General features: G+C 50.0%; 1 long non-coding RNA gene across 1 annotated transcript; it reads left to right on the top strand.

Annotated features, from left to right (window-relative positions):
- The first annotated feature begins 7,514 nt into the window (after positions 1-7,514).
- Positions 7,515-18,437, top strand: LOC142818876 (uncharacterized). Its single transcript, XR_012896579.2, has 3 exons — positions 7,515-8,037; positions 15,391-15,464; positions 17,181-18,437. It is a non-coding gene; the product is annotated as an uncharacterized LOC142818876 (long non-coding RNA).
- The last annotated feature ends 2,985 nt before the right edge of the window (positions 18,438-21,422 follow it).

A 21,422-nucleotide genomic window follows, 5' to 3' on the forward strand; every position in this document is an offset into this window, starting at 1 on the left:
TCAGAGCCGTAAAGGGCCCAGGACTCTGGACGCTGCTGCCTGCACGTGAAGTACCTCCTGCTCCTGTGAACAAGGCTGGAGCAGAATTCCAGAGTGTGGTAGGACGGTATCATTTGAGAGAAAGAAGGGCCTGCGGGTTGGTGCTCATCCCCGGTGATGGCATACGAATGGGACGGAGGCACTGAGCTGTGCACGCCGTTTCTAGGGCACATGATAAATATGTGAAACGGGAGCAGTGTCACCTGCCGACTTTCACGGGGGTGTCTTGCCTGGTAAACAGGCCCCGGATTCTCTGTGTCGAATTGCCAGTCTGGTGATTGGCAAACAGCTGGATGCTCCCAGGTGTTCCTGACTGTCAGCTCACCGTCTGAGAGGCACTGCTACCAACGACTCCCTTGGAGGCAGGTCCCTGCTTCTCAGGTATTTGACAAGGTGGTTTCTCTTGAGAATGTCCAGGGTGCACGTTTCTATTTGGAAGATATTTTTGTCCATCCTAAGGCCCTGTTTGAGCTGGATGTTATTCTGGGCCATTCGCTCACATTAAGCTGAATGCAGGCAAGTGCAGTTTAGCAAAACTTGCTGTAGAATTTCTAAGGTGTTCTCTGCCAGCCTGAGAATGGCTCAGAGGGAGAGCTGTATTTGTCTGTAACTTAAAAAGTTTTTAACAATGACTGGTCCCGCAGCACCTTAGAGACTAGCAAAAAAATATAGTTTGTGTCATGAGCTTCTGTGGGCACAACCCGCTTCTTCAGATGGTGGTTGGTGCAAGAAGCACAAAGGGGAAAATGTAAAGCAGAAAGAGGGGAGAAGGGGAGGAGAAAAGAAAAAAGCCCTGTCAATTAGTGTCTGTGAGGCTAATAGTACGGGCTGTAAGAATCCAATACTTAGCTTTCAATGTCCTTTGGGTGTTGAATATAACAACCCATCCAGGAAATGTCTTTGTTCAATCTCTGGGTAAGCGTGTCAAATTTGCATATGAAGGCCAGTTCTGCAGTTTCTCTCTCTCTAGTTGGTTCCTGAAATTACTCTGCAGGGAATGGCCACTTTAACATCCATGATTGAGTGCCCGGGCAGATTAAAATGTTCCCCGACAGGTGTCTGTGTGTTGCCATTGCAAATATCTGCTCTGGGTCCATGAATCTTGTGTTGCAGAGACTGTCCGGTTTGGCCAATATCCAGGGCAGAGGGGCATTGCTGGCACTTGATGGCATCTATCACATTGGTGGATGTGCAGTTGCATAAGCCTCTGATGTGGTGGCTGATGTGGTTCGGTCTTGTGGTCGTGTCGCTTGTGCAGATGTCTGCGCAGAGTTGGCACCGGGGTTTGTTGCAGGGGCAGGTTCGTGGGTGAGTGGGGCTGAGGGGTGCTGCGTGGCTGCTGGAAAGATTTGGTTTCCTGTTGGGGGGTTGTCTGTAGACCAGGATTGGCCTGTCTCTGGAATGGCTACGAGCCGTTCATTCCTCAGCTTTGCTCAGGGCAGTGATGGCAGGCGAGTACCCTGCTCAAGCCATGATGGGATTTAACCCGGGAGCAGGGACGGTTGGGGTGGACTAAGGACACAAATCAGAGTTTCACACCCCGACCCCAAGCCCTCCGTTGAATCCAGCCTCTGGGCTTCTGTTGCTCTAAGGGAGCCCGGTGTGAATCAGAGCGATGCATGCAGTGGGGGCCTGGGGGCCGCTCTGCTCCACACCTGGTTCTACTGATTTCCCATAGTCTCACCTCAATGGCAGCAAAACAGCCCCAGGCTGAGCCAACGGGCTTGGCCTCAGGCACCAGGCCAGGGCTCTGCTGAGTGAGGCAACAGCAGGGCTTATTCAATAGGAGTCAAACCAAAGGAGGATATCATTGAGCCGCCAGCGCTCTTTCCAGAGCGTCTCCCTCGGGTGCAGAGGCAGCAGAGCGCACGGCCATGCTTTGCACTGACACACGCCAATTGACTTAGGCCAGGCCTACACTAAAAGGGAAGGGCCACTCAAGAACTGGTAGGCAAGATCAAATCAGTATCTTAAATGCCTATATACAAATGCTCTTTACCCCCTCGCTTAGGTGTAGCTTGTAGGAGGTTTGGGGGGGAGCCAGGCCCACCCACTCCTCTGGGTCCCTATAGGTAGCAGTTACCTGCCCGGTTTCAGAGTCCACAGTTCTGGTCATGTTCCTAGGCCACTTCCCTGGGATGCTGGTTCATTCTAGCCCTTCTCTAGGGCCTAGTTGCAAAGTTCCCCTTGTCCGGGGTTCCTCAGAGTTGCAGCTGGCTAGCCTTGTGCCAAAGGATCTAGCTCTGCTTAGCTGCACAGGCCCACCTCCCACTCAGAGCTGTCGAAGGTGCTGATGTTCTCAGTCAGCCCAGAGGTCTGCCTGGGTTGAGCTCCCAGTTGGAACTGCCTAGTCTTCACTAGCAGCTCCTTATATAGTAGCCTGCCATACGCTGGCTACAAAGCAAGCTGCCTCTCTACCCTACTCGGAGGACTTCTCCACTGCCCTGCTGCTGGCCAGGGTGCTGAAAGGCCTTCAGCAGGGAGGTGGGTCTCTGTCTGCCCCATCACACTATCCAATAAGTTCTTGGACTGCATTGAAGACAACTTTTTATTTCAGAAGGTTGAAAAAGCAACGAGGGGGAAAGCTGTTCTAGGTTTGATTTTATCAAATAGGGAGGAACTGGTTGAGAATCTGAAAGTGGAAGGCAGCTTGGGTGAAAGTGATCATGAAATCATAGCATTCATGATTCCAAGGAATGGTAGAAGGGAGAACAGCAAAACAGAGACAATGGATTTCAGGAAGGCAGATTTTGGTAAGCTCAGAGAGCTGGTAGGTAAGGTCCCACCATGGGAAGCAAGACTAGGGGAAAAACAACTGAAGAGAGTTGGCCGTTTTTCAAAGGCACATTATTAAGGGCCCAAAAGCAAGCTATTCTGCTGTGTAGGGAAGATAGAAAGTATGGCAAAAGGCCACCTTGGTTTACCCAGGATGATCTAGCATGATCTAAAAATAAAAAAAGAGTCATATAAAAAGTGGAAACTAGGACAAATTACAAAGGATGAATATAGGCAAACAACACAGGTTATGCAGGGGCAAGATTAGAAAGCCAAAGGCACAAAATGAGCTCAAACTAGCTATAGACATAAAAGAAAACAAGAAGACCCTCTATAAATATATTAGAAGCAAGAGGAAGACCAGGACAGGGTAGGCCCACTGCTCAGTGAGGAGGGAGAAACAGTAACAGGAAACTTGGAAATGGCAGAGGTGCTTAATGACTTATTTGTTTTGGTTTTCACCAAGAAGTCTGATGATGAAGGAATGCCTAACACAGTGAATGCTAGTGGGAAGGGGGTAGGTTTATAAGATAAAATAAAAAAAGAACAAGTTAATGGCGACCAGCCACGAATATTCTAATCAAGCGTGGGATATTTAAATCCCGCGCTTGATTTACAACTTCGGTATGCTTCATTTGCCTCCCTAGTTCGAACTAGGGGGCAAGTGTAGACATACCCTTAGAATCATAGAACACTAGAACTGGAGACTAGAGGTCATCGAGTCCAGTCCCCTGCCTTCAAGGCAGGATCAAGCCCCAGCCAAACCATCAAGCCTCAACCAACATGTAGACATGTTACTATTCTACACGCAAGGCACTACATTTAGCATATTCATTTTTGTCGTCTGTGTCAGATGGCGCCAGCAGAAAGTTGATTTTCTCTTTTTAATGGTTCAGGTTCTATCATTTTTGCTTCAGAGTGCTGCTCTTTCAAGACTTCTGAAAGCATTTCCCACATCTTGTTCCTCAGATTTTGGAACACACTTCATAGAATCAGAATCCCAAGGCTGGCAGAGACCTCGGGAGGTCATCGAGTCCAGCCCCCTGCCCAAAGCAGGAGCAACCCCAACTCAATCATCTCAGCCAGGGCTTTGTCAAGTCAGGACTAAACACCTCTAGGGATGGAGACTCCACCCCCTCCCTAGGGAACCCATTCCAGTGCTTCACCTTCCTCCTAGGAAAATAGTTCAGCTTTGTAAACCTTGGATCAGTGCTATCGCTATCTTTAGAAACCTCACATTGGTACCTTCTGGTTGGTTTTGTTGTTGTTGTCATATCTGTAGTGAAAGTGTTCTTAAAATGAACATGTGCTAGATCATCATCCGAGACTGCTATAATATGAAATATGTGCCAGAATGCAAGTAAAACACAGAGCAGGAGACATACAATTCAGTCACAAATGTAATTAATGCATTATTTTTAAAGAGCATCATCAGCATGGAGGCATGTCCTCTAGAATGGTGTCCGAAGCATGAAGGGATGTACAAATATTTAGCACATCTGGCACCTTGCGTGTCTGCTACAAAAGTGTCAAGGAATGCTTGTTCTCGCTTTCAGGTGACATCGTAGATACAAAGCAGGCAGCACTGTCTCCTGCAAGTGTAAACACACTTGTTTCCCTTAGCAATGAGCGGAACAAGAAGTAGGACTGAGGGGGCTCATACAGTAAAGTTTTAGATTGGTTGGGTTTTGAGTGCGGTTATGTAACAATCTATGCTTGAGAATTACACTTTCACGCTAGAGAGATCATCCTACAGTACTTAGGAGGTAAACTGAAAAATACTCTCTCTTTAGTTTATCATTTTACAGTTCGCATATTTGTAACTAGGGGTATGTCTACACTACCCCGCTAGTTCGAACTAGGAGGGTAGTGTAGACATACCCTAGGAGATTTACCCAGCATTGCTCCGATCCTTAACTCAATTAAGCTTTTTTTTTTAAAGGAAAATGTTCACGCTTTATTTAAAAGATTGTATTTTTCAAAAAGACAGTGCTATTTTTATGAAGTTAATTTTTATTTCAGATTTCTTTAAAAAAAATGATTGTTGAAATTTGTTTAATTTTTTAAAATGGGAATTCCATTAAAAGTATTTGTCTTCATCCCTATGGACTCTTATTCGCTACTTTTTAACAAAAAAGGGCGATAGTTTCATTTCCAGTACATTGTCTTCTAGTTTTCAAACCTTAAGCATTGATTTAGCTGTGCCAAAACAGAGCTCTGCTCCTAATTTCTCCATTTTATCTCTTTTCTATACGGTTTATTGAGAAGCACTCCTACTCCAGGTTCATCCTTCTGGCTCATCTTGGTTCAGTCTCTTTCAACATCTGCTCAGTTATGTCTGTTTCACTTGGTGATCATTTAGGACAGGGCCTTGGAGGGAGTGTGTGCAGGACGCTGGGGGAAAAGAGGGTGCAAGAGAGAGGGTTGGGGGGTGACGAGGGAGTCGGGTTGGGGGGTCTTTTCACCCACCGGGGCCTATTCTATCTCCTGCAGGCTCCTCCAGTTCACTGGGGACCTCTTTCCCCCTAGACTCCCCTGGTGGGGCCTGTTTCCTCACCCCCAGTGCCTCATAGCTGCCAGGGGTCTGTTCTCTTTCCCGCTCTTCCCTTCCCCCCCACCCCCAGCCTCCAGGCCATCAGGAACTTTTTTTCTCCTCCCCCCAAAGTACTGCGGCCAAGGGCTGGGAGGGGGGGAAGGGTTGGGACAGGGAGGTTAGTTACCCAGTGTGCTGGCAGGCAAGATGGTGGCCTCAGCACTGACTCAGGTACAGCTGCCCTCCAGTGGACACTCTCATATCACGTCTCTCCATACACCAGCCCCTCCCTTTACAGGTTATGGAAACCAGACCTTTTCATGGGGCTTCTGGTTGTCCTGGCACAACCATACCCTGACCTGGCTTTAAGTTAGGAGAAGAGGAATCTGCCTACCGAATTTGGTGGCCTTCGCTCTTACCGTTTCGGGCCGTGGTCAACAACCCGTTGATCGCAATCGACTGGTTGATCGTGAGGCCTCAACCAGTCGATCATGAGGTGTTCGAGTACCCCCACCCCCCATTTTCCTCCCACCCCCGAGAAGCCCCACTACCTACCTCTAGTGTAGTGCTGGCTTCCCGCAGGGTGGACGGAAGTCCTGTCTGAAGCCCGCGTCACTTCCAGGGGTTCCGGAAGTGCGTGGGCTGCTCCCCTCCTACAGCTCTGTTGTGTGCTGGGGGAGGGGACGTCAGCCCTGGAGGAGGAGTGCAGCGGCTTCCCTGCGCCGCTGGCACCGGAGGGGTGAGTCGAGGGCAGGGGTTTCCCTGCGCCACGGGAGGGGGGTTTGGCCCCGGGGCAGGCACCCACGGGGACTGGCTGAGCTGCAAGGGGTTGGCCAAGCTGCGGGAGAGGCAGTTTGGCCCCAGGGCAGGCGCCTGCGGAGGTTTGACTGCACTGCGGGAGGCATGCGCTGGCTTCCCTTGGGGGCGTGGGGAGGAGAATCCTGGGACTCTCTGCTCCCACTCCCCCCTGTTCCCTCCCCCCTCTCCCCAGCCCCCTGTTCCCTCTCCCCACTCCCCAGCCTCAGAAACCTGTCCCCTCTCCTGTCCCCAGCTGCAGAAACCTGTCCCCACTGGCACCTTAGCCAAACAGATTCCCTGCCCTTCTCATAAATAAAGACAATGCAGAAACTTTTTGTGTTTGACATAGTATTTTATTTGAAAATGAAGCCTGGCCAAAAAAAAAACAATTGGGGTGAAGCCCCCATCTGGCCACAGCATCATGACACTCCTGCACTCCCCTTTCCCCCAGACCCTACATCTCAGCCTATCATACACTGGAACCCTCTGCCCTGAGCCCCTCACATACCCCAACCCAAATTCCTGAACCCTCACATCCAGAAGTCTGTGTCTTACTTAGTACCCTAACCCTACATCTGACCCCAACACTGCCCGGCCTGGAATTCCCTCCCCAAGCCAGCATTCCCTTATCCACTTCCTCCTGCATCTAGATTTCCTCCCAGAGCTTGCACTTCTGACCCCTTCCTGCACCCAAATCCCTCATTCCCACCCTGGAGCCTACACATCCTGTCTCAACCCAGCGAGGGTACGTCTGGACTGCAGGAGTTTTTCAGGATTCTGGAGATACCCCAGAAAAACTCTTCTGCACCCAGGGATGCATTTGTTCTTCCACTTCTTTTAGTGGAAGAGCAATCATGATCTTTCGGTCACCCCATATTCCTCTTTCCACGAGGAATAAGGGGGCTTGCAAAAGAAGGGGTTTTTCTGACGTTTGGTCAAGTCTAGACAGGCCAAATGTTGGAAAAACGTCTTCCTACAGAAGAATTGGGGCGGGGGAAGCAGCCGTGTAAGGATCGGGGATAGCAAGTGATGGAGAGGAGGTGAACAGAGAGGGCGGGGCTTCCAGGAAGGGGCGGGGCGATAGATCTGGGCTTGTTCTGTCATTTAAAAAGTGATCTTGGGTGTAAAAAGGTTGGAGACTATTGGTTTAGGGGGAGTTCTGAACAAACGGCCTAGCAGACAGACACACAGACAGACAGTTGCACTTTGATAGAGATAGAGGTATTTCAGTTGATAGTCTATTGTTCAACATTGTTATTAGAACTGTCGTTAATGATTTTGAATTGCAATACATTTGTGAGCTAATCGCATGAGTTAACTATGGTTAATGGACAGCCCTGGGCTTAAACACTGAATGTGCATGCTGGGCTGTGCATGGTCGAGGGCTGGTTAGCTGGTGCTAAGACAATAGAACTCAGTTTACTCACTTGGTGCTGAATCCTTCATCTTGCGAGAGCACAAAAGACATGGGCTCCTGCCCTTATTGGCAGCTACCTGAAGACTTTATCTGATCCGAGTGTAAGTGGCCTCTCGTCCCAGACGTCCACAGGGGCTGAGAAGCAGACGTGTGAGCCACAGGAGTCGCCCAAATGTGGGGCTCCAGAGGCAGGGGAGAAGGCCGGGGCAGCAGCGGACGTGTGAGGGGTAATGCAAGAGGGGCCTTGCCCCACAGCCAGTGTTTCTGCTGGGGACTCCTCCGTTCTGGAGCAGTGAGGTTGCGGCGGGGAGGAGACGTGGCCCTCGGAAGGGGAGGAGGAAGGGAACGACCTGGAGTAAGATTGTGTCTCATGCGTGGACCTAGCTGTGCTGCTGCTGCAATTCCTCAGTGTGCTCTGAAAGAGAGGGTGAAGCGAGCGGCGCTGCCTGCCTTGTGCATAACTGATCAAAAGGAGGTGAGTGGCAGGGCAAGGTACGACCCTCCCCGGATCTGTTAGCCCTCCGAGATCCCGGGTAACCCCTGACTGGCCTGCCACGCTGGGCGGGGGAAGCTCTTTTCAAGTACAGGCAGTCCCCGGGTTACGTACAAGATAGGGACTGTAGGTTTGTTCTTAAGTTGAATTTGTATGTAAGTCGGAACTGGCTTCCAGATTCAGCCGCTGCTGAAACTGACCAGTGGCTGACTACAGGAAGCCCAAGGCAGAGTTGCTCTGCCCTGGGCTGCCTGGAATCAGCCGCTGATCAGTTTCAACAGCAGCTGAATCTGGACACCTAGGACAGAGCAGCTGGGGCGCTGCCGGGTAGGTCCCCGCAGGGGCAGCGCTGCGGGGACCAACCGGGCAGCACCCCAGCTGCTCTGCCCCACGTGTCCCCAAGTCAGCCGCTGCTGAAACTGATCAGCGGCTGATTCCAGGAAGCCTGGGGCAGAGCAACTCTGCCTTGGGCTTCCTGTAGTCAGCCACTGGTCAGTTTAAGCAGCGGCTGACTTGGGGACACCTGGGGAAGAGCAGCTGGGGTGCTGCGGGGTTGGTCCAGTAGCGCCAAGGAGCGGCGCTGCAGGACCAACCCAGCAGCCCCAGCTGCTCTACCCCAGGCGAGAAAAGCCTGGTCTGCTGGGGGCGCACTAGCTGCACCCCCCAGCAGACCAGGGAAACCCGGATGGCAGGACCGCGGAGATGCGCCGCGGTCCCACCCGCATCCTCCCCAGCTTTGCTCCGTGTCTCCCTGGTCTGCTGAGGGGTCTCCAGGAAGACAAGGAGCAAAGCCACGGAGGGGCTCAGGCAGAGGGGCAGCCCAGGCGCTTCTGGGCTGCCCCGCAGCCCCAGCCCCTCCGCGGCTTTGCTCCGCGTCTTCCTGGTCTGCAGACCAGGGAGACGCGGAGCAGCTTTTCTCGCCCCGGAGTACACGGGCGGCGGGACTGCGAGGTCCCGTAGTCCGTGTCCTCCGGGGCGAGAAAAGCCCCATTCGTAACTGCGGATCCAACATACGTCGGATCCGCGTAAGTCGGGGACTGCCTGTATCTGGGATATTGCTCAGATTCCTGGCGTGACGTGTTGCATCAGGCTGTGGCACCTGCTGTCAGACACCACGGGCAGTATGGGTACGTCTAGACGACAGGCTTCTGTTGACAAAGAGCGTCTAGACTACATTGAGTTCTGTCGACAAAGCAAGTTGCTTTGTCGACATGGTAGTGTAGACGCAAAGGACAGTTTACATTCAATAACACCTTCTGTCCACAGAAACTCTGTCAACAGAAGGCGTTATGCCTCGTAAAATGAGGTTTACCAGTGTCGACAAAACTGCTGAGTTCTGTCGACGTTATGTCGACAGAACTCAGCAGTAGTGTAGACGCAGGTATAGTTTTGTCGACAAAAGTCCACTTTTGTCGACAAAACTCTGTAGTCTAGACACACCCTATGTGTCAGCCTCGCAGCTGCCGTGAAGAGGGAACAGCGCAGCTGAAGTGCTCACATATGCGCCATGAGGGAAAAACAAGATTGAATAAAGTGTAAGAAGAGAGAAGAAACCAGACACAAAATGCAAAAACCAGATTCTCATTCCCTGGATCTCTGCCCCCAGTTTAGGACCAGATCCTGAAATGTATTTAGGCACCTAACTCTCATTGGGAGTCCTAGAATCATAAGGTTGGAAGAGACCTCAGGAGTCATCGAGTCCAGCCCCCTGCCCAAGGCAGGACCAATCCCAACTCAATCAACCCAGCCAGGGCTTTGTCAAGCCGGGAATTCAAAACCTCTAGGGATAGAGATTTCACCCCCTCCCTAGGGAACCCATCCCAGTGCTTCCCCAACCGCCTAGAGAAATAGTTTTTCCTAATCTCCAACCTAGACCTTCCCCACTGCAGCTTGAGACCATTGCGCCTTGTTCTGCCATCTGCCACCGCTGAGATCAGCCTCTCTCCATCCTCTTTGGAACCCCCTTCAGGGAGTTGAAGGCTGCTCTCAAATCCCACTGAAGTCAATGAACATACCTATGGGTGTGTCTAAACTACATGGCTCCATTGATGGAGCCATGTAGATTAGGCTGATCGGCAGAGGGAAATGAAGCCGTGATTTAAATAATCGCGGCTTCATTTAAATTTAAATGGCTGCCACGCTCTGCCTACCAGCTGATGATCAGCTGTTTGTCGGCAGATCGGGGCAGTCTGGACGCGCCGCTGTCGACAAGGAAGCCTTTATCGACCGGCGCAGGTATGCCTCGTGGCTTTATTTCCCTCTGCCGATCAGCCTAATCTACATGGCTCCATCGACGGAGCCATGTAGTTTAGACACACCCTAAGTGAGCAAGGACTTAGCGTATGTCTCCACTGAAAATGCTACAGTGCCATGGCTGCTACCCTGCTCTAGGAGAGACACTTACTGCAGCTACCGAAGGACTCTTCCACCACTCGGGTGAAGCCACTCGGGTGGGGGAATTCTTCTGCTGGTCCAGCAGGGTCAGCTTAACGACAACTCTGGTGAGTGACGATTTTTCACACCACAGAGCAAAGTCGTTAAGTCAACCTACGTTTTAGGTGGAGACCAGGCCTAGGAGTCTACAAGGGCAAGCAAATGGCTAATCCAAAAGAGAAAACTACCAAGAACACACATATCTCCATCCCTCACTGCCTAACAGCACTAACTAATTTAGTAATGATACTGGGTCCTGTAATTGGCTTAATTTGGTAATAGGATATGCAGCAGCAGTCATCCTGGTAGCAATGATTGTCTTCCATACAGGGCTGGTCCTGTAAGGTGCTGAGGGTTTTCAGCCAGGTGCTATGTCCCTGAAGCTTCCCCTGGATTTTGCTGTGTGCTCAGCACCTCACTTGATCTGGCTCTTAAATGCTACTGAGAGAAAAAAAATAACGTCCCTTATTGCAGAGGCTGCAATTTCTAACCTGAATGAAGTCACTTGAAACTGAGCCTCTGATTGTCAAGAGCAGTTAAGCTCTCATCTGCTGTCTCTTGTTTATCCTGTGTCTGTTAGGTCTCTATCCCACTGTGACTGCAAACCTCACTCACAGTTCCTTGCATATGGAGGGTTTCTTTCTTTCTTTCTTTCTTTCTTTCTTTCTTTCTTTCTTTCTTTCTTTCTTTCTTTCTTTCTTATTTGCCTTGTTAGTCAAAAAGGTGTTTTTATACATTTAAAAAGATGCTAAAACTGACAAAACAGAAGGTTAATGCTAACAGGCAACTGTAAATTGATTAGAACCCATTTGAAAAAAAAAAGGCCTTCCACAAAACTGACATTTGTGTAGTGAAGACAGAAGGACTTCCATCCTGAAATGAATGGCAAAATAAAAATGTCTTGTGTGCTCTGTCTTAGGGAAAGGGAGGTTTGGGGGTTAGTGGGTTTTTCCCCTCTCTTCTTTTACTGTGACACTCAGAAATTCAAAACGAAAGGATCATGAATTATTTCAAAGAAGATTGTTCATGGCAATGCTACAAAGAAAGAGCCCTGGAATAGCTGTAATTTCTTCTAGATGTTGTGTCACTGCTTGGCAATTTCCTTGAGAAAATTTGGTAGTTTTGATTCCTTATTTGCTTGTCTTCTCAATTTGTCAGCAAGGAAAAACACAAGAACACGCGACATGCTTTTGCACAGTTCTCTCTCGTCGTATGTACGTGTGTGCGCATGCGTGTGTGTGTGTATGTATTCTAGGCAAACCATTTTTAAAATTTTCTTTTTAACATAAGCTGTAACATTTGCCCTCTTTAGGTTATCTGTCTATATTTACAAGGCATCTCTACTTTAATCTTTTGATTTATGAGCATCCTTACTGCAGGAGAACACGTTCAGTAAAAACAACCATTTTTTTTTAGGTAAAATAATTTCTAGGACAATGTGTCAGGAAACCCAACACATCCCTTCAATTACTGCTGTTCTGATTCCCTCTGAGCTACTGGGCAATAAGAAGCTTTAAGGGAAGCACTAAGTAGATTTGCCCTCAAGGGTTTGCATTTCAGTAGAGTGACAGTTATTTTTATAAATACAAAAACACACGCACAAAAATCCCCCAGCCCCAAAAAGACACACACACACAGACACTGGCAAGACAACTGCTTATTATCCGAAAAGCTTGATTCAGATGGGATAAAACAGTTTCTAATGTCTTCAAATGTCACAGTATTATGATTGATACCAGCACACAGTGTACCCTGCTTTAGATAGAAAGGAAAAATTGAATTACTGAGCTAATGTAGTTCCCCTTTTTTCAGAAGGCTTCGATACTAGTCTGCGGATATAAAATACATCATTAGTTGCTTTTAAGCTTGTCTCTAATGATGAAAAAAATAATGGGGCATGAAACTCAGACTTAACAAAACAAAAATAAAAAACACAGCATTTTACAGACTTTACGTAAACATAATGTGACAATGCACTTTCTTTCATTCTCTGCTATGACAGTTAATTCCAGACCAGGAAAACTGTCAAAAATATTTAGTTCTGCTTGGGTTGAGTTAATTACAGGCCCTGGGGCTGTGCTGACTTTCTCCTGCTAATGGCACTGTGCTACAGGTAAAAATCCATTTGCAAGAATGTTTTCGTAGCTACGGATCTAATTTACTGAATATCAAATATTTATGCCACTGCAATTAAAGTGACAACGTTCCACCCCCCACTCTGCACCCTCCCCCTTTAACCATGCAAGCTTGGGCTTTTTAATAGAATTTATTATACAGTAAACATTTGGTAAAAAGTTTTGCTAGTACTTATAATGGGAGTGCTCTGAATATTTTATTGATTTTATTTCTTTTGCACTCAATTGCTATAAAGACTGGAACATTATGAACTTCTGCAGCACATAAAAGGCCATTTTTTACTGTCACGTCCACATGGGGGAGTGCAAAGCTGAGTTTGAGGGATGGAAGCTGCTACTTATCACTATAACGTTTGTTGCTGGTTGCGGGGTGGGGGGATTTGGGAGGATGGCATGAAGGGCTGAAATGTCAGGGAGAATTTGACACGGCAGGGATTCTAATGATGACGTGGAAGGAAAATAAATACACGCTAATAAGGGAGGCTCTCCAGCTCATTAGCAAATTAGCAGGTGAGAGGCTGCAAGGAACCCAGGGCCTAATTCTTCCTCTCACAGCAGCGCACTGGTGTAACTCCAGAAGTCGGTGGAGCTGCTCCCAAGTCACCCTGGTGTAAATGAGATCAAAGTCAGCCCCTCATCTGAGAGCGACTTCTCCGTCCTGTCTCCACCCCCACACACCCCGCCCTGCGTGGGGGGCCTGAATTCCTTCCTGCCAAACCAGAGAAACCCGGCCTGCACACAGGAGCCCTCCAGACTATGCAAATCCCTGCTCTTCAAGGCAAGGGGAGCAAAACCGCCCTGGCCTGGCGCCGCTCACACCCACAGCAAAACACAGTGAAGGGAAGGGCACGGCGCCAACCACTTCTGAGCACAGGAAAGAGGCTGGCGGGTGGACCGCTGCGCTGCAAATCAGAACCAGCTCCATGAAGCTTATGAGCCTCTCCTTGGTTTTCAGCGGGGTCCCTGCCGCCTGGGTCGGTGTCGGCTCTTTCACCAGAAGAGGGGTCACATTCTGTGCTTATGTCAGTTCGCGGAGCTCCACTGAGCTGTGCTCATTTACACCAGCAAGGAGTCTGGCCAGGGTTGCCAGGTGTCCGGTATCACCTGGACCGTCCGGTATTTTTGCCTCCTGTCCGGTAAAAAAAATCAGAGAATACCGGACACCTGAGATGTCGGGTATTTTCTGAATTTTTCCCCGGCCAGGAGGCGAAAATGCCGGGTACCTGGCAACCCTACAAACACTCAGTGCACAGCTTCCCCTCCCCCCCCCCCTCCCCCGCCTGGCTCCCAACAGCCCCAGCCCCCCCGACCCCAGCCCCAAGGCTGCAGGCACAAAATGGCTGCCGGCCAAAAGACCAAGGGGAAGCAATGACTTCCCTGGGTCTTAGTGCTCAACCCCGGCACTCACTCTTAAAGGGGACATGTTTTAATTTAATTTTTTGGCTTAATAAGTCCTTGGAGTCTTGGGGGTGGGGGGTGTTCGGTATTTTTGTTTCAACCATCTGGCAACCCTGAGTCTGGCCCAGGGATTTGGCTCAGTCACTATTGGCACCTCCTGGGAATTTTGTTTTCCATGTGAATATTTTTATAACAATTTTAATCTAGCTTTCTGTTCCAAAGCTGTGGGTGGCTTTGCTGAAACATCTTTATTTTCAGAAATCACATAACGTTTCTTTTTTAATGGACAAAGCTCCCTCATTTTTTATGAATATTTTGAAATTTTCCCCATTTTGTCCATTAAAACCACAATTCTAGAGAAAACATTTTGCCTGCTTTGGTCAGTATCTGGCCAAATATTGCTGGGCTGTGTTAGTCTCATTATCCTTCCTGTATTTTAGCACACAAAGACCTAGCCAAAAACATCCCCAGTTCTCACCTCTCTGTCGAAAGAGAACCCTGTGGGACCGTGGTGTCCAATCAGTGCTGCAGCCAACCATCCACACGGCTCGCGGTTTGGACACCACGGCCGTGCACTACACCATGGCCATTCCAATGCAGGCCAGATATTGCAATCCATGTCGGGCGTGCCCCATGGGCAAACTCTTGCTAGTCCTGCTGAGGCTGCACTGGGGAGCGAAGTAGAAAGTGTCAGAGCAGAAAAGCCTCAGGCGTGCTGATGCCAGTCTGGAGTAACTACTCTGTGGTGAGTGAAACAACGCCTGTGTAAGGCAAGAAACAATGAGGGCAGAATCTGCCCCATGCCCAGGTAACATGCCTGTAGTCCATCTGCGTAAACAGTGCACTTCCAGCCTCACCAGTCATGTACCCAGGGCTGGCTCGAGTCATTCCTGCACCGCAGGCAGGTAGTTCGAGCTACTGGGCATTTAAAAATGGCGGCGCCAGGGAACATGCAAATGAAGCCCAGGATATTTAAATCCAGGGCTTCATTTGCAAGTTCAAATGACTACATTAGCCACCCTAGGGGGTGTAGCCAGACCCTAAGGGTTTTGTAGACAGCCATATTTTCTAGGCTAACTGTATTGTCTGGGCTTCTTGTTGGTGTTTGGTCACTTGACTTGTTCGGTCACTTCCAGATGCTCCTTTGGGTTGGCTTTGCATTGCTTTCATGAATGGTCTGTACCAGAGCGGAAGGAATGAGGACCCTTGTGGATGGAGGCATGGAGGGTGGAAAGGAGGATGAAAGCTACAGTTTGAACAGAAGGGGCTGGATTAGGAGGAGGCATAGTCCATGGTTTCATGCCTAAATTCATCTAGCGAGTGTAATGGAACTCAGCTGGTTTAACAGTGGTTTGGGAACCAACAACAGGTTGGCCTGTTCCAATGGCCATCCGTCTGAGGGACATGCGGGACTGGACGTCTATGAAGGGAAAAGCCCCTGCGGTGAGTCATCATGGCGTTCTGCTGACCCAGAAGGGGACTCACTCCCTAAGACCACTTGGAGGTGGGGCCAGAGCTGCCCAGCCCCACCCACAGGAAGCAGAAGGGCAGGGCTGGGAGTATAAAAGCAGAGGCTGAGGCTCAGTTAGAGCCCAGCAGGCGAGCAAGTCAGACGCTCTCCCTAGGTTGGACTGCCTGGCCTGCTGCCAGACCCCAAAGACAGGCCAAGACCACCCCGCTGACCTAGACCATTACAGCCCCCTTTCAGACTCTGCATCCCAACTGAGATCCATGGTCTGTGGTAAAATGGTGGGGATGCCACAGAGGTGGAAGATATGTATGACCAGAAGGCGCGCACTGGGAGACATGCACATGGTACAAAATGGGCCATTTTGGTATCTTGGCCAGCGGCAGTCAACAGTGCAGTATTGTCCCCCCAGACCGGGTAGTTCCGCTATAAAAACCAATGTTATGTGTGACCAGGGCCAAGAAGAGTCTCAGATGGCAGTAGGCGGCCCAGTGGTCTGCTCCAGGAGGTATTTGTGTGAGCACAGGTGTCCCAGGACCTGACACAGAACCGAATGTCATTCCGCATCCATGGCCCCGGAGCGGGAGGGCTCTGATGCACAAAGTCTGGATTGCCCAACGTGACTATTCGGCGGTATGGTGAGGCAGGTGTGGCGTGCCGGGGACGTGCTGGAGACAGAGACTGTTGGTGGACACAGGACTAGCACCATTAGACAGTACTGAGGAGACGCTCCTTGGACAGGGCAAGGCGATTAAGAAGGGTTGTGAGGGAGAGCAGCCTGAAGCCTGGGAAGGGAGTCCGAGGATACAGACCCACAATGGGAGTGGTGTGGTTTAGGATGCCAACTGGTAGTTCTTTGTCTGCACGACATTGCCCAGCATCCAAGATTTCTCAGGCAACTGTGGTCATCTGAGGGGAGGAGAGATAAGAACATCAGAACAGCCAGACTGGGTCAGAGCAAAGGTCCATCCAGTCCAGTGGCCAATGCCAGGCGCCCCAGAGGGAGTGAACACAAACAGGGAAGCATCCAGTGATCCCTCCCCTGTCCCCCATCCCCAGACAAACAGAGGCAGGGACCCATCCACGCCCATCCTGGCTAGTAAGTATTGATGATGACAATGACAATGATAAACTGTGCACGGTCCATGGTTTGTGGCTCACAGTAGTTCACAACCCATCATAGGGGGCCTGGGTGTCACCCTGATCACCCTGCAATGGGTGTCAAGTACACATCCCGTTCTCCGACCTCACGGATTCTGGGCTGGGCACAGGTTCCCCCCAGAAATCCCAGGTAGTCCATGGGTGAGAGACCCCACCGTGGGGTGATGACACGAGGTGAATGGTGGGGAAGGAAGGACTTACCTGATAAAGGTCGGAGACACCCTTGCTTCATGGCTGCAGTATTTGAAGTGTCTCAGATGCCGTTGCTGTAGAACCACCTAGGGAGCTGGACCTCTGCTAATGCCCTTCCTGAGTATCTGCTGTCAAGAGACCCCTTTCCAGCCAGGCAGGTGCACATGCAGAGCCATTCCCGTTGTCCATCAGAGTCACCTACTGCCCGCTAATGGAACCGCAAAGGGTCTGTCTGCACGCACGGCCCAAGCTAGGTATGAACAGGGAGCAAGCCACTTGCTTTTGCTATTTGAATTAGGGATGGGAGACTGGTTTTTCATGTGTTTATTCTATTTCAGAACAGCAAAGCTAGCGTTCAGACAAGACCAGCAACTTCAGAGGCAAGTTACAACGGCAACGTTTTTCACAGATGTAAAATCAAAGAAAACGAGAATCAAGATACTACATTGCTTTTTAGTTATGAGTAGAATGTATCACAATGTAGCTCCACAGGGAGAAACACAATCAGAATTGTGTGCCCTGTTTTCAGACAAACATATTAAGGCCTTATCTCCAGATACTCATGCATGAACACAGTCAAGTTCATCACGGCTTTTGTGTTTCTTTTTATATCATTTTCATAGACTTATAGATGCCAAGGCCATAAGGGCCGCCGTGAACATCTCGTCTGACTTCCAATATAGCACAGACCAGAGAACTTCCCCACAGCAATGTCTAGAGCAGAGTTAATAGAAATATATCCATCATGATTTAAAAATTGCCACTGACGGAGACTCCACCTCAACCCTTGCTACGCTGTTTCTTTGGTTAATTACTCCCACTATTAAAAATGGACATCTTAATTCCAGTCTGAATTTGTCTAGCTTCAGCTTCCAACACTTGGATCCTGTTAGGCATTTCTCTGCTAGATTGAAGAGCCCCTTATTAAATATTTGTTTCCCACGTAGATAGTTGTGGACTGTAATCAAGTCATCTGTGAACCTTCTCTTTGTTAAGCTGAATAGAGTGAGCTCCATGAGCCTGTCACATAAGGCGTGTTTTCTAATCCTTTACTCATTCTCATGGCTCTTCTCTGAACCCCTGCCGATGTATAAACCTCCTGGAGCAGGTCCTCAGGGAATCCATGTTGAAGCACTTGGAGGAGAGGAAAGTGGCCAGAATCGTCAACGTGGATTCACCAAGGGCAAGTCCTGCCAAGGCCAATCCTGCCTTCTGTGATGATATAACTGGCTCTGAGGATGTGGGAGAGGTGGTGGACGTGATATACCTTGACTAGAGCAAAGCTTTTGGGACGGTCTCCCACAGTATTCTCGCCAGCAAGCTGTGGCATTTCCGTGGGAATCTGATGTTTCTCACCCATGCATGGTGTGGTCTGGGTACAGAGTGTGTGTTCCACAGAGCAGGGGCAGATGACTGTTTTGAGGGGCCCCGGGCAGCATAATTCCGCGGGGCCCCCCCTTTGCCACGGTGCATGCAGCTGTCTACACTGGCTGCTTGAATTTCCGCAAAAGCACTGACGATCTCATGGAAGATTGTTACTGCTTTTGCGGAAGTACTATGCTGCTCCCGTTCGGACAAAAGTCTTTTTCCAAAAAACATTTGCGCAAAAGGGCCAGTGTAGACAGCAGAGATTCGTTTTCCGCAAAAAAGCCCCGATCGCAAAAATGGCGATCGGGGCTTTTTTGCAGAAAAGCGCGTCTAGATTGGCCATGGACGCTTTTCCGAAAAAGGTGCTTTTGCGGAAAAGTGTCCTGCCAATCTAGATGCGCTTTTCCAAAAATGCTTTTAACGGAAAACTTTTCCGTTAAAAGCATTTCTGGAAAATCATGCCAGTGTAGACGTAGCCCTGCTGTGGGAGGGCCTCTGCCACGCCACTCGGCCATTATTTCAGCAGGCACTCGGACAGTCCCTAGGCGAGTGGCAAATGGGCCATGGCAGCGCTGGGAGGCCAGCAGCAACGGGACGCTGTTTGCCTCTGTTGCACACACCATGAGCTAAGGGCTGTAAACACCAGGGCCAGCCTCCAGTCCCATCGCCCTAACCCACTGGAATTGTCACCGTCCGATTGTGCGAGCAAACCGATGAGCAAAGGCACATTCACCTCAGGCCGTGCACTGCGCTGGGGTTACCCGAGGCTGCCGGTGTCAGGGCGCTGATCCGCAGGCGGCACAGGCAAGACTTTCACAAGGGCAGGTGCGGGTGGAGTGCCTCAGAGCCCAGGCCGCCCTGGGGAGCAGTACAGCGATAACTGACGTTTGCATGGCCATCGGCTGCTCGTGAGTGACACCGCTCGGCGACAGAGTAGTGTTTCTCCGAGGTAATACGGCACACACTCTGCACATATGTCTAGTAGGCAGAAGTAGTCCATTGAGGCATAAGTGATGCAGTAATGCTGTCTGCACTTGATATGAGGGCATGTGTCTCTGTTGCAGTTAGCACTTGTCATGAGCCTGGAGCCAGGAGTTTCAAGGCTCCGCAGTGTTTGTTAGCAACAGCTATTCTGACTGGATATTCTTGGGAGACACACAAATCTCCCCTTCTGTTTCTGAAAGCCACCTCGGCATGGTTTTCCCTGAGTCGTGGCTGCCCCTTGTGCGCTAGATCAGCATGGATCTGGGCTCGCTCTCTCTTTGGGCCGAGCAATTTGGTTCCTCTTCCCACCCAGTGGGATAGCTGGAGGGCTGTGGAGCATCAGGCTGCTATGCTCACAATACGCCCACAGGGACGTCTGTGGTGGGAAGGCTGCTCCAGGACACTGCGGTGCCACACAAGAAATCGAAAGCGGAGGGGAAGCTCGGTAAGTCAGAGAGGCCCAACACATCCCACGCAGAGCCCCTCGCCATCAAGCGGGACCAGGAGATTTCCTTGAGCATTGCAAGGGACCGTTTGCAGTGTCAATACCCCCCATGGACTTGGTACCAGGACAACACAGGGGTCGATTTAGCGAGGCTAGTAAGGACACATTAAATCGACCACTGATCGCACTCCCATCAACTCCGGTACTCCACTAGGTGTGAGGACTAAGAGAAGTCCACAAGAGAGTTTCTCCCGTTGACCTTCCTCAGTGTGGACACTGTGGTAAGTCGAACTAAGGCACATCGACTCCAGTGACTCTGGTCACGTAGTAGGAGTTGTGTACCGTGGTTTGACTTTGCTCCCTAGTGTAAACCTGGCCTATGACAGGGTTAAACCAAGTACTAGGTAAGTTCCTGGAGGACAGGTCCATCAATGGCTATTTACCAAAATGGGCAGAGCTGCAATCCGGCATTCTGTGTGCTCCTAACCTCTGTTTGCCAGAAGCTGGGAGTGGACAACAGAGGATGGATCTCTGGGTTATTGCCTGTTTTATTCATTCCCTCTGATGCACCTGGCACTGGCCGCTCTCAGAAGGCAGGACATAGCCTGGCGGTCTGAGGCACTAATGGGGTATTGATTTCACTAGCTGGATAGGTCAGAGGCAAAAGCAAGCTGGATAAAGGGCTGGATCAGGGAACACGGAGGAAGCCCCTTCAATCTGCTGCTACATTACCTGGAGCATAAGGAAAGAAATGGTAGTAAAGACACTTGGTGCAGATATCGGGTGGACTGTGTGCTTGTGATCACCAGAAGGGCTGGGTTTCTAGGCCTGGAGTAAGAACTGGGAACAGGCGGGAAGGCGTCCGTGATGAATTTGCTCCTGTAACACAGTCTATCACGGGTTCCTGGGACAGCCACAAGGCGATGCAGTTTCTGAATGAGAAATGGGATGAGATTGTCCTGCTGGCAGGCCCGCGCCAGCTCTTGCCAGGGTCATCAGCTCCCAGCTGGGCACTGACATTTGCACAGCTGAGATCTGTCTGCCTCGGTTGTGGGTTAACACTGACAGAGTAAAGAGCAGAATGATAAGAAAGTGTTTAGTGTTTAGACTGTCGCATGCTGCTGATTTGCCGCCTGCATTAATCTCTCTTGTAATATCCGTGTCCCATATTGTAATGCAAGATCTGAGCAGTTGTATTGTGAGCATCTGGGAGTCTATGAACTGCCACACGGGACGACGACACTAATTAGTGTGCTCTTCTACAGGCATTGCTCTGCCCCTCCTGGCAGGGGAGACCCAGCGATACCAGGCGGGCTGTGGTTTGAGCTCTCATCTGGACTGAGAAACCATCAGCAAAAGGCCTAAAGAGGCTTATTGTTGTTCCCCTCTCCTTGCTGTGAAGATGGATCTCTCTGTTGCTTGGGCTGTGAAGAAGGGATTCCTAAGCATAAGCAAAAGATGCCCAGCGTGGCTTAGCCCTAAAGCATAAATGGAGCTTGCTGATTATAGAAGGACAAGATTGTAACTCATTGGCGTGTCTGCGTTTGCTTGTTCAATCCTGCAAATAACGCTCTCGTGTCCTTTGCAATCTCATGAATCACATTGTGTACAGTAATTCCTCATTTAACACCATAGATATGTTTCAGAAAATGATCGTGTTAAGTGAAAATGTGTTATGTGGGGTCAATTTTCCCATTGAAAATAATGGAAAAGGTGGGGGTTGCGTTTCACGCGGTGGTGTCTGTTGGGACCGGGACATAAGGTTGGGGGAGAAAGGGGACTG

This window comes from Pelodiscus sinensis, chromosome 17, assembly GCF_052426305.1.
Source record: "Pelodiscus sinensis isolate ZL-2025 chromosome 17, ASM5242630v1, whole genome shotgun sequence".
Taxonomy (NCBI): Eukaryota; Metazoa; Chordata; order Testudines; family Trionychidae; genus Pelodiscus; species Pelodiscus sinensis.